The sequence below is a fragment of the Pongo pygmaeus genome, chromosome 18 (genome assembly GCF_028885625.2).
Source record: "Pongo pygmaeus isolate AG05252 chromosome 18, NHGRI_mPonPyg2-v2.0_pri, whole genome shotgun sequence".
Lineage (NCBI taxonomy): Eukaryota > Metazoa > Chordata > Mammalia > Primates > Hominidae > Pongo > Pongo pygmaeus.
Genome location: NC_072391.2, coordinates 55,567,685 through 55,580,801, shown reverse-complemented (window position 1 = coordinate 55,580,801; position 13,117 = coordinate 55,567,685). Strand labels below are relative to the sequence as shown.

At 47.4% G+C, this 13,117-nt stretch overlaps 1 long non-coding RNA gene across 1 annotated transcript in view; it reads right to left on the bottom strand.

Moving 5' to 3' along the window:
* LOC129016139 (uncharacterized) overlaps window positions 1–12,690 on the bottom strand; it is a 43,806-nt gene extending 31,116 nt beyond the window's left edge. Inside the window, exon 1 of the long non-coding RNA XR_008494735.2 lies at window positions 12,547–12,690. This is a non-coding gene — a long non-coding RNA (uncharacterized LOC129016139). The remainder of the gene's footprint in view (window positions 1–12,546) is intronic.
* Window positions 12,691–13,117: the final 427 nt, after the last annotated feature.

Genomic DNA, 13,117 nt, shown 5'->3' with positions numbered 1-13,117 from the left:
TAACACTCCATACCAAGCACCCATCCTAGTGGTTGCCTGTGCTGTTATCTTGTTTTCTTCGTGGCAGTGATCACTGTTGGAAATGAACTTGTGTGCTTGCTTTTTCCCTGCCCGTCTCTCCAGGGGCCTGTGTGTTCCATGAGGTCAGGGGCCTTGTCTGTCATGTTCAGTCCTGAATCTCCTGCACCAAATGCTGACCTCATAGGAGGAGCTCAATCCGTAGTAATTGGATGACTGAGCAAATAAATGGCAAAGTCAGAACTTGAACCCGGGTCTTCTCCTAATTCAGTGCTCTTTCACCTTCTTATATTCTAGAAGAAAATGAATAGAAGATTCTAGAGTCTTCTGCCCTGTCCTGAAGTTTATATGCTAGTCAATGTAATTATTATACAATAACAAGAATACTGATACAATAACTACCATTTACCAGATGCTTATCTAGTTCCAGGTGCTGAGTGAAGCCCCCTGCCTCTATCACCTCCTAGGGACCCTCATGATCACATGGGAACAGGGACTGTTGTGATCCTGCTGACAGATGAGAGATGGAGCCTGAGGATTAGAGACTTGTTTGCTCGTTCTGGCCAGGCAGGCTGCAGAGCTGAGGGCATGAAAAGCCGCAAGAGGGGAAGGAGCCCCAGAAAGGAGTGCCTGTCCTCTCCACACCATACCCCAGAGCAGGGCCTGCTACACACAATCTGCCTCCCAATTGCCATGCTCTGGGTGAGTGAGTGTGAAGGGTCTGCCTTCAGCACAGCAGGGAATCACTGGGATGGAGTAGGGGAGCCCTGTGGGTTGGTGTAGCCCTTCCTTGACCACCCTCATAAAGTGCCAGGAACCCAGACTCTGGATGCCCTTTCTCCCTCCCTCCCAAGTTGTGCTGCTTGAGCCCCAGACCCCGGGCATATCTCCCTAAGAAATGTGTGAATTCCAGTCCACACACCTGCTCTCTTGGCACCACTCTGTGCTGGTCAGGGGATGGGGTCTGGTCAGGGAGAATGGGTGCTGGTCAGGGGGATGGGTGCTGATCAGGAGGAATGGGTGCAGGTCAAGGGAGATAGGTGCTGATCAGGAGGATGGGTGCTGGTCGGGGGAAAGGTGGTGGCCTGGAGGGATGGGTGCTGGTTGGGGGAATGGGTGCTGGTCAGGGGGATGGGTCCTGGTTAGGAGGGATGGGTGCTGGTCAGGAGGGATGGGTGCTTGTCAGGGGGATGGGTCCTGGTCAGGAGGGTGGGTACTAATTGGGGGGAATGGGTGCTGGTCAGGGGGATGGGTCCTGGTCGGAGGGATGGATGCTGATCAGTCAGGGGATGGCTGCTGGCCAGGGGAATGGGTGCTGATTCATGAATGGGTGCTGGAATGGACAGAAAGCAGCGGTGAGGGTGAGCTGCATGCCAGCCCATCTTGCCTGCTTGGCTCACTCGCCTGAGGTCATGAGACCAATACCATAGAAGAACCAGGACCTGAGCTGGGGCTGATCATGGAGCCCTGACCTTTAGTCACCGTTACTTCAGAATAGACGGCCCGGGCTTTCCGGGCAGCACAATAATTATGGGAACTGCCAGTTATTTGTAATCTCACACTGACAGCCTGCTGTGAGGGAACCCACTCAGACTCACCTCCTCCCGGGCATGTGACCCTTGCAGCCCGGGGAGTCCTGGGAGTGGGGGTGTGGGTAGGGGTGGGGGATGAGGGTGTTCCCTGTTCTTAGACCAAATGGAGAAAGGCAGGAAGCCAGAGCACATTAGGCCAGCTTTCCTTGTGGGCAGCGCCTCTGGCCAGCCCTTGCAGACTGTCCCCGAGGGCATTGTGAATGCCTTTCCTGGGCTGCAGAGACACCCGATGGTCCCCCCACAGCACATCCCAAGGGGATTGTAGGCACTTATGGCATTGAGAGCTCTGGCCAGTTCAAGACCCTGGAGCATTTGACTCCCAAGTTTGAGCTAGATTATTCTGACTCCAGGCCTCAAGGCACTAAGGAAGCAGGAAGCAGTGAGGCGTCCAGGTCCGGGTTCTAAATCCTAGCTGTAGAGACAAAAGCAACTCCATCTTGGAGGCATCCGTAAGTTTGACTTCTGATTAGCTTAGTCCCGTGAATGCCTCCTTGTTTCTACTTTATTTCCTGTCCCTAGTGTAAGAACACGTCAACCTTGATGTTATCGCACAAACTGTGGGCTGTGACGCACGCAGCATTCTTGCCTGTTCTGGAGGGCTGCCTGTAATTTTCTTGCTGGAACACACGTACCCTTTCTCTATGGTATACAAGCCTGAGGTCTTGGGAGTAACAGTGGGAGATCTACCTGTATTGTAGCTTCTGTCTGTGAGTTCCCCCAATAAATCACCCAATACTGACAAACTGGATTTGTCTGCCTCCTTTGTTTCTCGGCTCCTTTGGCATTTGGGGATCGCTTTGCACATATGGCTCTGTGATGGTTAATACTGAGTGTCAACTTGGTTGAAGGATGCAAAGTATTGATCCTGGGTGTGTCTGTGAGGGTGTTGCCCAAGGAGATTAACATTTGAGTCAGTGGGCTGGGAAAGGCAGACCCACTCTTAATCTGCGTGGTCACAATCTAATCAGCTGCCAGTGAGGCTAGAATATAAAGCAGGCAAAAAAAAAAAAAAAAATGTGAAAAGACTAGACTGTCCTAGCCTCCCAGCCTACATCTTTCTCTCATGCTGGATGCTTCCTGCCCTCAAGTATCAGACTCCAGGTTCTTCGGTTTTGGGACTTGGACTGAATCTCCTTGCTCCTCAGCTTGCAGACAGCCTATTGTGGGACCTTGTGATCATGTGAGTTAATTCTTAATAAACATATATATATGTTTATATATATATATGTTTATATATATATATATATGTTTATATATATATATCCTATTAGTTCTGTCCCTCTAGAGAACCCTAACTAATATAGGCTCTTTCACGGAACACCAGCTCTGCACATATCAGCTGTGGGAGATCTTTAGCCAGTCACTTGGCCTGCCTGGCCCTTGATTTTCTCACCTGTAAAATGGGGATAATAATAACACCAATGTTTCCAGGTGGTTGTGAAGATTATATAGGACAATGCAAGTGGGACCCTATGGAGGTTTTGAGACCCATGTGGTCCAGTCTTGGGGTAGAGTCTAAAAGAACAACAGCCCATTGGAATTCCGGTGAGTGCTCATGTCTCTCGAAGAACATGATGGGGGTCTAGGCATATATGCCACAGCCACTCTGGGCTCGTCACCATCCTCTGTAACACCATGCAACTCCCATAAGATGCTTATCCTCCTCTACAGAAAATCTCCTTCTTCCACGAATATCTGCTCCACCCCTGCCACCTTGCCAGGCCTCTGCCCTGCAGCTAGGGGCCCAATTATAGAAGGCAGCACTCACAGCATGTTCAACGGGTGAGTCTGCACAGCAGTCCTGTTGCCACCTGCCATGAGGTGTACTGCCTTTGACCTTGCTTCCTCGGGACAGTTCTTTCCCTTTCTGTCTCTCAGAACTTGCCTGGCAGTGGCAACATGCTTTGGGGAGGGCGTGGAAGCAAACAGTAGGCAATGCCAGAGCCCTCTCTAGTGGGCCCGGGACAGCTGGGAACATTCCCACCTTCATACCTGTGCTTCCGTTACACAGGGGAAGCACTCAGCACAGGTGCAAGCTCTTAGGTGGCATTTTTAGAACTGCCCAACATAAAAGCTCTGCTGCAATTTTCTGTCTAGGCTAAGAGTGGGCTTGAGAAATGCATGCAGTCAAAGATGAAAGAACTTGGAAGGAAGCAGTCTGGGCTGCCTTCCCTGCCCCTGCGGAATGGATTAGCCTGAGTGGCCACACACAAACAGGACAGGCTGGGTCTTGATGTTTTCCGGGTGACAGATTAGGGTACATCTGCAAACCTTGACTGAACTAAGTCGGAGGAAGGATCAGGACAAGCATCCCAGTGGCAATGTTTTGAAACCAGAAAGCACCCAGGCAGCAAGGCCCTGGACGTGGTGCAGCCTCGTTCTCCAAGGCTGAGAGCCGCAAGCCCAGGAGCTGCCCGGGAGGCCAGTCAGTAAGGGGCACCATGACATATTGGAAATGCCATTAGGAGGCAACCATATGAATTAATCAGAGCTCTTCTCAGGGAAAGCCGTGTGTGGGATAGGGAGGGGTGCTTTGGTGAGCCTCTTAGAGCGAGGGAGGAAAGACGGCAAGGATGTGAGTAAGTAGTCATGACAATTGCTTGCTGGACCTTATGGCAGGTGGCTGAAGAACACCAGGGCTTCTGTTTTGCTGAGTTAGGGGCTCAGGACAGTTGAGGAGAGGCTGGACCTTGTACCAGCCCCTCCTTCTGCAAGCTCTGACTCAGGGACAGCCTCTCCTCTTACATACACATTAAACACCTGGCCCAGGGATACTAGCCCAGGGATACTAGTTTCAGGGTTGCCTGTCGAGGTACTCCGGAGTATCACCAGGCTCTGGCTAAAGGAACCAGTGTCTCTGGGCCTTTGTTACCAGCTTCATTCTGTCTCCTGGTGGAAGGTGCTTATTATGGGTTGAATTGCATCTCTAAAATATATGTTGAAGTCCTGGTGTGGTGGCTCATGCCTGTAATCCCAGCACTTTGGGAGGCTGAGGTGGGTGGATCGCCTGAGGTCAGGAGTTTGAGACCAACCTGGCCAACATGGTGAAACCCTGTCTCTACTAAAAATTCAAAAATTAGCCAGGCACAATGGTGCATGCCTGTAGCCCCAGCTACTCGGGAGGTTGAGGCTGGAGAGTCGCTTGAACCCGGGAGGTGGAGGTTGCAGTGAGCTGAGATCGCACCACTGCACTCCAGCCTGGGTGACAGAATGAGAATCCATCTCAATCAATCAATAAATAATAAAAAATATATGTTGAAGTCCTCACCCCCATACCAGTAAATGTGACTTTATTTTGGGAATAGGAATTTTGCAGATGTCATCAATTTAAGAAGAGATCATTACGGTGGGCTGTAATCCAATATGACTGCTGTTTATAAAAGCGAAAATCTGGCCAGAGACAGACATGCACAGAACGAAGAGAGCACAGTGACACACGGCAGAAGACTGTGTGTGACGATGGAGGCAGAGATCAGACTGACACAGCTGCGGCCAAGGAAACCACCAGAAATTAGGAAGAGGCAAGGAAGGATTCTCCCCTAGAGCCTTCGGAGGGAGCATGTCCCTGTTGACACCTTGATTTTGGATTTCTAGCCCCCAGAACTGTGAAAGAATAAATCTCTGTTGTTTCAAGCCACCTACTTTGTGGTGTTTTGTTACGACAGACACAGGAAAGGAATCCAGTGCTTCTGACACAAGAGTGGGGGAGCCTTGTCCAGAAGCTTTTCTGTCTGGTAACACACCTGCCATTGGCCAGAGTAAAACCTGCGCACAGAGCCCGTCCGTGAGGAGGTTCTACAATGCACAGCCTGGTGAATTCTGGAGCCGATGACCCAGCCTTGGTTCCTGTCTGTAAAAGGAGGGGCCGGGATGGAATTAGCCCTCTCCAAATTCTAACTTGTTTCAGTTTCGTAAGACCTCCTATTCCTAGTCAGAACATAAATACCCAAGGGACTGTCAACCATTGAGAGCTTGCTTGCCCTATACTGGACAGGGTCCTAGGGGACTGATGGAGGCATTTGTCCCATGGGGATGCAGCCTGTGGGCTCCCAGGACACCTCCTCTGCCTGCACTGGAGGAAGCTGGCAGCATCCAAGTGATATTTTGGTGGCTTGGCTGCTCTGGAACTAACGACAAAATAAAATTCCCAACATTAAACCAGTCCCTGCTGAGCTGGACTGTCCTACGGAGCTTTCCTAAATATCACTTCTGATCAAGGTGCAGTGACTCACACCTGTAATCCCAGCACTTTGGGAGGCCGAGGCAGGCAGATCATTTGAGGTCAGGAGTTTGAGACCAGCCTGGGCAACATGGTGAAACCGTTTCAACAACAACAACAACAACAACAACAACAACAATTAGCTGTGTGTGGTGGTGTGTGCCTGTAGTCCCAGCTACTTGATAGACTAAGGTGGGAGGATCATTTGAGCCCAGGAGGCCGAAGCTGCAGTGAGCCAAGATCGTGCCACTGCATTCCAGCCTGGGTGACAGAGTGAGACCCTGTTTCAAAAAAATAATAAAAAATAAAAAAATAAATACCACTTCTTAGGCGTTAAAATCCCTGAGGTTGAGCCATTTCTGATATGGAGGCTTTTACCCTGTCTATTATTTATGATGTTGTTTCTATTCACTTTCTTTTTCCCTATGAGATTTAAGGGCCAAATCCACCTGCTCTTTCCAGTCTCCAAAAACTCATGGAAATGAAATGGCAACAAAGAACTACTCAGTAATTTGACACTGGAGATTCTCATCTCTCCCCATTTTACTTAGACAATGTGAAATTTAGGAGGGATAAAAGTCCTGCCCCAATGTCAGAAACAAACCAATGGCACGAGAACAGGACAGCAGGGGCGTGACTGAAGACTGAAGCGCTCAGGTCCTTTCTAGCTGAATGAGCATAGCTTAATGTGAGGTTCCCAAGGATGCTGATCAAACCCAGAAGAATGCTTACTATGCACGGGTCAGCAGCGTGTGGACAGGCAGGTCGTTCTGGGATTGACATTTTGAGAAGGTCATAGAAATATTAGACAGCAGCTGGAGGGCAGTGATCGGGATGGAAACCATTGTGTGTATGAGTGATGGTGCATGAATTTAGAAAATGAATTTAGTCTTTGAGCCAGTGCTTTGGTCTGAAGGTTTACGTCTCCCCCAGCTCTCGTGACAAATTCCTATCACCAAAGCGATGGTATTAGGAAGTGGGGTGCTTTTGGAGGTGATGAGGCAGAGCCCTCATGAAGGAGGCCACAGAGAACTAACTGCTTCTACCATGGGAGGACACAGCCAGAAAGTGCCATCTATGAACTAGGAAACAGGCCCTCACCAGACAAGGAATTATTGGCGTCTTGATCTTGGACTTCCCAGCCTCCAGAACTGTCAAATATAAATTTCTGCTCTTTATAAGCCACCCAGGGTATGGTGTTTTTTATAGCAGCCTGAACGGACTAAGATGCCAGCGATTTCATTTCTAGGTCTCTGGCTGAGTTTGCATCGTATTGTGGCTATAACAAATCACAATAACGAACTGGGCAGCCTAAGGAGCATAAATTCATAACCTCATAGTTCTGCAGGACAGAAGTCCAATGGGTTGGCAAGGCCACAATCCTGGAGGCTACAGGGAAGACTACATTTCCTTGCCTTTTCCAGCTTCTAGAGGCCTCCTTTGGCTTGTAGTCCTTTCAACAATGGCATCACTCTGGCCTCTGCTTCTGTCACTGCGTCTCCTTCTTCCCCTCTGCTTCCACATCACACAGCCTGCTCTGTGACTCTCTTGCCGCTCTCTTACAAGGACCCTAATGATTATAATGGGCTTACCCACAATCTAGGGTCACCTCCCCCCACCTACCACAAGAGCCTTAATTTAATCATGTCTGCAAGTCTCTTGTCACGCAAGGTAACAAATTCACGGGTTCTGAGAATTAGCATGTGGGCATCTTTGGAAGGCCATTATTCTGTCCTCTACACTTGCCTACAGAATACACAAGTGTGCAAGGATGTAGGAACAATGATCTCAAATAATGAAAACACAGAGACAGCCTAACATCTGACAACAGGGTTCTGGTTGGACAATGATGCAGGCATTCTATGGAATATCACACAGCCATAAAAAGATGGAGGTAGGTGACATGGAAGGATGTCCGCGATGTATTATTTATTTATTTTGAGATAGGGTCTTACTCTGTTGCCCAGGCTGGAGTGCAGTGGCATGATCTTGGCTCACTGCAACCTCTCCCTCCTGGGTTCAAGCGATTCTCCCACCTCAGCCTCCCAGGCAGCTGGGATTACAGACTCATGCCACCAAACCCGGCTAATTTTTGTATTTTTTGAAAGAGAAGGGGTCTCACCATGTTGGCCAGACTGACCTCGAACTCCTGACCTCAAGTGATCCACCTGCCTCAGCCTCCCAAAGTGCTGGGATTACAGGCTTGAGCCACTGTGTCCAGCCCATGATGTATTTTTGAATAAGAGATAATTTTCAGAAATTCATAATTTATTTGTTCAAGAAATGCTTTCAATGCCTACTATGTGCCAGGAGCTGAGAACACAGCAGTAAGTTAAACAGGAAGAATTCATATTCACTTTCTAAAAACTGTATACAGAAATATGTGTATGCATGGGGGAAAAAAGTCTTACCTGGAAAGTAAACGGTAAGTTGTTAATAGTGATTCTCAGGAGAGGAAGAGTGGGGCATGGAGATAGTGAGGATTTGCCAGGTTTATTTTGATGTTTTCATATGGTTTTATCTTTTCAACAAGCACTTGTTATTTCTGCTATAAATGAAATTGAACTAAGGTACAGTTATCAAGACAAATTATTATGTGAACTCTAACTTCTTGATGATAAAGCTGTACCAACCTGCAAAAGAGAAAGGAAGGAAGGAAAGAAGAAGAGAGGGAAGGAAGGAAGGAGAGAGAATGGAAACAAAGAAAAGGGGAAAGGAAAGGAGGAGAAAAAGAAGAAGCTGATAACTGTTAACTTCCAGAAGGGAAGGCTTAAGGAGCACTTTGCCAAGGCTCTTGTGGTTCAAAGTGTCCCTCCCTCCCCTGCAGGAACTGGCAGCTCCTCCAGATATATTTCTTTCTATCCTCTCTTTGGGCACCTGGCCCTGTGCCTGTGCACAGTAGGTGATCAGTGACATATTGTCAACAAGCGAAGTAACAAATGGAAATGCTGGTAATAGTGGAGAAGCCACTTCATCAAGCCAGGGCGCATCTTTGACCCCCTAAGCCATCAGGCACATTCACCAGCCTCAATTTTTTCTTTTTTTTCTTTTTTTTTGAGAAAGGGTCTCATTCTGTTATCCAGGCTGGACAGCAGTGGTGCCATCATAGCTCACTGCAGTCTCATCCTTCCAGGCTCAAGCGATCCTCCCACCTCAGCATCCCGAGTAGCTGGGACCACAACCCCAGCCTTCATACTATACCAATATTTGCTTCCCTTTTTTTTTTTTTTTTTTAATTAGACAGAGCCTGGTTCTGTTGCCCAGGCTGGAGTGCAGTGTTGTGGTTTGGCTCACTGAAACCTCCAGCTCTCAGATTCAAGCAATTCTCCTGCCTCAGCCTCCCAAGTAGCTGGGATTACGGGTACCTGCCACCACACCCAGCTAAATTTTATATTTTTAGTAGAAATGGGGCTTTGCCATGTTAGCCAGGCTGGTCTCCAATTCCTGACCTCAAGTGACCCATCCTCCTCCGCCTCCCAAAGTGCTGGAATTACAGGTGTGAGCCACCTTGCCCGGCCCTCCCCTCATTTATAACCATTTCAGGTCAAACTCTGGTCCTTCCCAAGCCCCTAGAACTTCCTAGTTTCTTCAAGGCACAGATTCTGCTGTTTGGGGAAGTGGGTGGAAATTCTAGCTCACTTATTTCAGCCGCAGTGGTCCCCCAGATGAATCTGTGGTTTGCTGCTTCCTCATCCTGAACTGAAATCTCCGAGCTGGCCTTTCTGCCCTCTGCATGTGTCTCTGAGACTGAGGCTTTGTGGTGGGACGTGTGGGAGGAAGAGGAGGGATGAGGCCTTGGGCACGGGGACCCTCTCTCCTGGGCACTGTGGTCTCAGCCCTACATTCCCCCGATAGACACTGCCTCAGGTTGCACGCCTGGCAGATGGTTTTTCTGAGAACACCACCCAGTAACAAACAAAACAGGCGTGTGTCTTTTCATTTTACTCTTGGTTCTCAGTGTTTTAGGAAAAAAAGTATCTGGATTTGAGTATCTGAAATATTTGCACGTTTTACTGAGAAAACAAGGAACCTCTGATTTTCTTGGGAAACAATGAGAGTTGTCACTTCCTTTTAGTGCCCTTAAGCACAAGTTGAAACAAGGAAAACACAATTTCGATTAGTTCTCATTGTCTCTTTGAATGCCTACTTCACCCTTCCTAACGCTCCAGTGGTATGAAATTAACACTGCTCCCTCCCAGCACTTTGGGAGGCCAAGACGGGTGGATCATTTGAGGTCAGGAGTTCGAGACCAGCCTGGCCAACATGGCGAAACCCCGTCTTTACCCAAAATACAAAAATTAGCCATGTGTAGTGGTGCATGCCTTTAAGTCCCAGCTACTTGGGAGGCTGAGGCACCAGAAATGCTTGAACCTGGAAGGTGTAGGTTACAGTGAGCCGAGATCGTGCCAGTGCACTCGAGCCTGGGCAACACAGCAACACTCTGTCTCAAACAAACAAAAAAAGTGTAGATTGATTCAACCTGCCAGGCCCTCCATGACATGTCCCACCCCTTCACTGCTCTATCCTCTTCTCCTCCCATTCTCCCCCCTCCACTCAGGCAAGTTCCTGCCTCAGGACCTTTGCACATGCTATTCCCTCTGCCTGGAACACTCTCCCCTCAGGCGTCTGCATGTTTCCCTCCCTCCTTCAAGTCTTTGTGTTCCAATGTCACCTTCTCAGGGAAGCCCCCCTGACCACCCTCTGTAGAACTGCAGCCCCCACCCTGTCTCAGCCCTCCTAAGCCCAGCCCTGCTTTATTTTCCTCCATAGCACTTGTCACCTCCTAATAGATCACATTTTCAGTTTGACTGTCTACTCCCTTTCTAATGGAAACTCCAGGAGGGCAAGGATTTTTGTGCATTTTCTTTACCATTGTTAACCAGTCCTAGAACCATCATTGAATCTGAGTCTTTAGAAAAGAGTTTTGCATCATGTGTCCTAAATCTTATAAACATGGCCAGGCTCAGTGGCTCATGCCTATAATCCCAGAACTTTGGGAGGCCGAGGCAGGTGGATCATCTGAGGTCAGGGGTTTGAGACCAGCCTGGCCAACATGGCAAAACCCTGTTTCTACTAAATACCCAAAAAAAAAAAAAAAAAAATAGTGGGGCATGGTGGCGCATGCCTGTAATCCCAGCTACTCCCAGCTACTCGGGAGGCTGAGGCAGGAGAATCACTTGAACCCAGGAGGCAGAGGTTGCAGTGAGCTGAGATTGCGCCACTGCACTCCAGCCTGGGCAACAGAGTGAGACTCTGTCTCAAACAAACAAAAAAAACCCGAAACCAAATCTTATAAACATGCTCATGATTCCACCCAGCTATTCTACATCTAGGAGTTTATCCTTTGGAAGTAATCACAGATGTGCACAAAGATATTGTTAGAAATGCCACAAAGGCAAAACACTGGAAATAATGAGAGCTGGCATTTAATTACCACTTACTGTGTGTAGACCTTGTTACAAACATTTTATGTGTATGAACTTATTTAAACTTCACAGCAACCCTAGAACCTGCTGATTATTGTTTGTATTTTACAAGTGAAGAAACAGGTGGAGGGTTTGAAGAGTATGTAGTAAAGCCAGGATTCAAAGTTGTGTGTCTTGTGTCTGAATCAAGAGCCCATACTGTTTTTTTTGTTGTTGTTGTTGGTTTTTTTTTTTTTTTTTTTTTTTTGAGAGAGAGAGTCTTGCTCTGTTGCCCAGGCTGGAGTGCAGGGGCGCAATCCCAGCTCACTGCAACTTCTGCCTCTGGGTTCAAGCAATTTTCCTGCCTCAGCCTCCTGAGTAGCTGGGATTACAGGCACCTGCAACCACGCCCGGCTAATTTTTGTATTTTTAGTACAGACGAGGTTTTACCATGTTGGCCAGGCTGGTCTCGAACTCCTGGCCTCATGTGATCCACCCGCCTCAGCTTTATCAGATTCTCAAAGACCTCCAGGAACCAGGGTTGTAGAATAATTTTCCTACATAAAGTTAGGAATTGTCAATGCTGCTTTTAGCATAGTCTTTAAAAAAATTTTTTTTTTACCTTCCTTCCACATAAGCTTCCATTTTCTTGTCCCTAAACCATGTTAAGAATCTGGAATGTCACCATAGATGTATCTTTAGGCCAGGTGCAGTGGCTCATGCCTGTAATCCCAGCTTTTTGGAAGGCTGAGGTGGGAGGATTGCTTGAGGCCAGGAGTTCAAGACCAACCTGGTCAACCTAGTGAGAGCCCATCTTTACAAAACAAAACAAAAATAAAAACAAAATCCAAGAATCTTTAATGACTTGGAAAGAGCTTTGTTATATATAGTTAACTGCGAAAGGCAGGTTACTAAAGAGAGTCTATGTTCTGACCACATTTTCATTAAAAATTTATCTCTACCTATATGCATGGTAAAATGACCCAAATTGACTATGCATGTTAATATCGCCACTTCTAGGTGATGAAATTCTGGGTGTTTTAAAACTTATTTTCTGGTCTTGTTTGTATTCATTACATGTTTACAGGAATGTTACTTTTGTTATTAAACATACTTTTTGTTTTTAGAAAAAGGCAGACTTTGGGCAGACAATTTAGTAGTCACTATCAGAATTTTAAGAGATGGAGTCTTGCTGTGTTGCCCAGACTGATCTCGAACTCTAGCAGTCCTCCATCTCGGCCTCCCAAAGTGCTGGCATTATAGGCATGAGCCACCGCGCCCGGCCCCCTGTCAGAATTTTAAATGTACTTACTCTATGCTCCATCAATTCCACCTTTCCAGAAGTCTGCACTACAGAAATCCTTGCACATGTGGCTGCATGTAAGTCCTGTGACATTCACTGGAATGTTGTGAAAATTCATGAACAGCCCAAATCCTTCAGAGAAGTTGAGTGGTTAAATAGAACATGACATTTCCCTACTCTGAAAACCTCTGTGGTTGTTAAACAAGAATAAGTAGATAGATCTCCGAGATATTGTTAGGTAAAAAAGGGAGGGCACAGAACAGAATGTCTAATAGGATCCAACCTACATAAAGGACTACATGTGAGTATGAAGGCGTTGAAAGGGGCTGGAGGGAAGCCATCTGTTTGTTGATGTTGTTACCTCCCGGAGCTGGGTGTGGGTGTGGGAGGTGATGGTGGAGGGGACTTGATGTTTTGTTCTGGTTACTTGAATCTTTCAGAAGTCTGTACATGCATGATCATGTATTATATATGTCATCAATTTAACACGGTAAAAATATGGAAGTTTTAAAATAAAAGCCCCTAAACTCTAAAATGTTTCCCCCTTACTGAACTGCTCAAGGACTCCATTTGCAAACTG